This window comes from Anomaloglossus baeobatrachus, chromosome 5 (assembly GCF_048569485.1).
Source record: "Anomaloglossus baeobatrachus isolate aAnoBae1 chromosome 5, aAnoBae1.hap1, whole genome shotgun sequence".
Classification (NCBI taxonomy): Eukaryota; Metazoa; Chordata; class Amphibia; order Anura; family Aromobatidae; genus Anomaloglossus; species Anomaloglossus baeobatrachus.
Genome location: NC_134357.1, coordinates 39,196,413 through 39,201,592, shown reverse-complemented (window position 1 = coordinate 39,201,592; position 5,180 = coordinate 39,196,413).

The window sequence follows — 5,180 nt, the reverse complement described above, 5'->3', positions numbered from 1 at the left end:
CTAGTAGCAGCACTCTTGCCTCCAGCAGCAGCGCTCTTACTTCTAGTAGCAGCACTCTTACCTCCAGCAGCAACATTCTTACCTCTAGTAGAAGTAGTAGTGTTCTTACCTCCAGCAGCAGTGCTGTTATCTCTAGTAGCAGGGCTATTATTTCTAGTAGCAGAACTTTTACCCCAGCAGCAGTGTTTTTACCTCTATCGGCAGCAACACTCTTACCTCAAATGACAGCTGCGCTCTTACCACCAGTGGCAGCACTCTTATCTGCAGCAGCACCACTCTTACTTCCAGGAGCAACGCTCTTACCTCCATTAGCAGCTCTCTTACCTCTAGTAGCAGCTCTCTTACCTCTAGTTACAGTGCTCTTACCTCTAGTAGCAGCACTCTTACCTTCAAAAGCAGCACTCTTACCTCCAGGAGAAGCGCTCTTACCTCTAGTTGCAGTGCTCTTACCTCTTGTAGCAGCTCTCTTACCTTTAGTAGCAGCGCTCTTACCTTCAGAAGCAGCTCTCTTACCTCTAGTTGCAGTGCTCTTACCTCTTGTAGCAGCTCTCTTACCTTTAGTAGCAGCACTCTTACCTTCAGAAGCAGCTCTCTTACCTCTAGTTGCAGTGCTCTTACCTTCAGTAGCAGCGCTCTTACCTCTAGTAGCAGCGCTCTTACCTCTAGTAGCAGCGCTCTTACCTTCAGAAGCAGCACTCTTACCTCCAGGAGCAGCGCTCTTACCTCCATTAGCAGCACTCTTACTACCAGTGGCAGCACTCTTACCTCCAGTAGCAGCGCTCTTGCCTCCAGTAGCAGCGCTCTTGCCTCCAGTAGCAGCGTTCTTACCTCCAGTAGCTGCGCTCTTACCTCCAGTAGCTGCGCTCTTACCTCCAGCAGCAGCGCTCTTGCCTCCAGTAGCAGCGCTCTTACCTCCAGTAGCTGCGCTCTTACCTCCAGTAGCTGCGCTCTTACCTCCAGTAGCTGCGCTCTTACCTCTAGTAGCAGCGCTCTTATCCCTGGTAGCTGCGCTCTTACCTCCAGCCACGTCCTCTGGTCACACAGCAAATCTGGATCATCTCATCATTGTTATAGATTAAATTTATTTATTGCAATAAAATAAATAACATGAGCCGCATCATTGTTCTTAGAGGCCAAATATCCATTTCCGACTGTGAACCAAACACATTTCCCACATTTCCAGAATATCCTGCAGTGTGGAGATAGCTGGGCCTCGGGTCACCCTCATCATTTAGGAGCCGGGATTGGGAAGCTGCAGGTACAGATGAATTGATACAATCTCAAGTGTCCCCCATTGTGGAGGATTCCTCCAAGTCTCCTGTCTCCAGCTTTATTTACTGCAATCAGAGGATGTTTGTGGCACTTTCCTCAGTAGCAACACAGACAAATGAAGATGTATGGAGGAAGGAGGGCTAAGTTTACCCTCGCAGTCATGCCTAAATACCTTAATGGAGATGTATGAGGAGATAGGAGACACTCAATGGGTGACACTGTTATGTGATATGGGATGAAACAGGCTGGACTGTCTGGGATGCACCAAAGCTGCACTTCAGGGCACATCCCTAATCCACAGCCCTGTCCCGGGTACTGATTCTTACAGGCTAGGGAAATTATCTAGTGAAAGAGCATATGAAGCCCTTCAATAAAGATTTCACAGGTCTGATGAGTGGAGCAAAATGGTAGGACATGGTACAGGGCCTGGAGGATGAGCATGGAGGCTGTATACAGTGGAGAATGAGGATGGAGGCTGTATACAGTGTCTGGAGGATGAGGATAGAGGCTGCTTAGATTAATTAATAGACGAGGATGGAGGCTGCATACAGTGTCTGGAGGAAGAGGATAGAGGCTGTATACAGTAACATGAGGATGGAGGCTGCATACAGTGGAGAATGAGGATGGAGGCTGTTTACAGTGTCTGGAGGATGAGGATAGAGGCTGCTTAGATTAATTAATAGACGAGGATGGAGGCTGCATACAGTGTCTGGAGGAAGAGGATAGAGGCTGTATACAGTAACATGAGGATGGAGGCTGCATACAGTGTCTGGAGGATGAGGATAGAGGCTGTATAAAGTGACTGGAGGATGAGCATGAAGCTGTATACAGTGGAGAATGAGGATGGAGGCTGTTTACAGTGTCTGGATGATGAGGATAGAGGCTGCTTAGATTAATTAATAGACGAGGATGGAGGCTGCATACAGTGTCTGGAGGAAGAGGATAGAGGCTGTATACAGTTACTGGAGAATGAGCATGAGGCTGTATACAGTGGAGAATGAGGATAGAGGCTGTATACAGTGTCTGGAGAATGAGGATGGAGGCTGCTTAGATTAATAGACGAGGATGGAGGCTGTATACAGTGTCTGGAGGATGAGGATGGTGGGTGCCTACAGTGACATGAAGATGGAGGCTGCATACAGCGACATGAGGATGAATGCTGCATACAGTGTCTGGGGATGAGGATGGAGGCTGTATACAGTGTCTGGGGATGAGGATGGAGGCTGTATACAGTGACTGGGGATGAGGATGGAGGCTGTATACAGTGACTGGGGATGAGGATGGAGGCTGTATACAGTGACTGGAGGATGAGGATGGAGGCTGCATACAGTGTCTGGAGGATGAGGATGGAGGCTGTATACAGTGGAGAATGAGGATGAAGGCTGTATACAGTGGAAAATAAGGATGGAGGCTGCTTAGATTAATTAATAGATGAGGATGGAGGCTGCATGCATTGACTCTAATATGAACAGATGGGTAGATAGAGGGTGTTATTTCATCTCTGGTGCTCACCCTATGGCTTTTTTTTTTTTACTAGGTAAGTCGCAGCGTTAGTTAGAGATTAGTCGCATTGGGTCAGAACTTGTTTTCCCCGTTCATATATTCATGGAAAACATTTACTGCTAATTGCTGTTATAATAAACAATAATATATCTGATGATGATGAGTCCCATGAGACGAAACATGTTGTTACATAATATATGATCTCCAGATACACGAGAGACAGTGACAAATACAGTACATCAGCCCTGAAGATGCAGGGTGCGCCATCAGCATATTGGGAGTTGTAGTCGGAAGTCGGAAGGTCGCATAGTGAGGACCTTATCAGTTACATCTATTGTAATAAGCACCGAGCGAAAAGTCCTAAACCCCAATGTATGGGAAGAACTAAGTTTGCATGATCATCACTATTATACCTATTATAATAATATATTTGTGTAACTTTGACAAAGATAATATTAAACACTATGACCTATACACCAGACTGTAGACATGAAGATATAATGCTTGTAATATAGACATACAGGTATATTATATGTATCACATGCATGTAGTATAGTAGAGACATGTATATATAATGTATGCAATATGTATATAATATAAACTACTGTATATTCTGCTGTGGAGAATATTCTACACAAGTTCTCGGTTCTGTGATACTTGTACATGAGATATTACATACAGGACACTGCAGAGAATCCCATAGATCTCACACTCTGCAGTGTCTCTCATCTGTGACTGATTTAATGCTACAACTCCCATCAGGCCTGAGGCTGCCGGGAAATGTAGTTTTGCTACTGCTGTAAGATTACAGTGTGAAGAATCCTGCTCAAAATCAAATATCCAGAAATCTGGAACATTCAGCACCTGCATGTAATGTACGTGTATGCACGGGGGGCACACAGAGGATAACAGGGGGGCACACAGCGGGTATATAGGAGGGCACACAGCGGGTATATAGGAGGGCACACAGAGGATAACAGGGGGGCACACAGCGGGTATATAGGAGGGCACACAGAGGATAACAGGGGGGCACACAGCGGGTATATAGGAGGGCACACAGAGGATAACAGGGGGGCACACAACAGGTATACAGGAGGGCGCATAGCAAGTATACAGGAGGGCACACAGAGGGTATACAGGAGGGCACACACCAGGTATACAGGAGGGCACATAGAGGGTATACAAGAGGGCACTCAGCGGGTATACAGGAGGGCACACAGCAGGTATACAGGAGGGCACACAGCAAGTATACAGGAGGGCACACAGAGGGTATACAAGAGTTGCATTCAGCGGGCATACAGGAGGGCACACAGAGGGTATACAAGAGGGCACACAGAGGGTATACAGGAAGGCACACCGTGAGTATATAGGAGAGTACACAGAGAGTACACAGGAGGGCACACAGAGGGTATACAGGAGGGCACACAGCTGGTATACAGGAGGGCACACAGAGGGTATATAGGAGGGGGCTCACAGCAGGTATACAGGAGGGCACACAGAGGGTATACAGGAGGTGGGCACAAAGCTGGTATACAGGAGAGCACACAGAGGGAATACAGGAGGGCACACAGTGGGTATACAGGAGGGCACATATAGTCACTGCCTCTACTGTATGCAGAATATATAGCACATACACTGCATTCCTGCAGATTATATTATACAAGTTGTTATTATTATTATTATTATTATTATTATTAACCAGATATGAGTTATAGAACAATATAATAATTATCACAAAGGTCCAACATTATACAATTCTGCATTCTAAGAGGTACATAACAGTTACGGACTTTTATATCCCCCATTCTGCATGGTCCCCCAATCCCTGCATCCCCAAAGTCCCCAATCCGAAATGTTCTACTCTCCACTTGTTCCACGAATGCTAATTGTTACTTGGTCCTGTTAGTAAGGCTTACTTGTATTCGATAAAATATATATATATATATATATATATATATATATATATATATATATATATATATATATATATATATATATATATATATGTATATCACAAGAAAAAAATAAAGTGGCAGCACTTCCTGTATACTTTCAGCCTTGAACCTAAACGCTACTGGGATTTTATTTTGCCGCAAGTATACTGAAAGAGCTGCCTCTTTTTTTTTTTTTTTTCTTTTACCCATGACAATGTTTTAATCGTTGCTCTAGTGGTCTTGCACTCACCTTTTTAATTATAGTTTAGCTCCTGTTCTAAATAAATATATATTACTGTTGGATGCATACTGATACATAGTTGGTTTGCGAGCAGGTGGCTTATGTACTGATCGATATAGGGAGAGATAGATAGATAGATAGATAGATAGATAGATAGATAGATGGATGGATGGATGGATGGATGGATGGATGGATGGATGGATGGATGGATGGATGGTTGGGTAGATAGA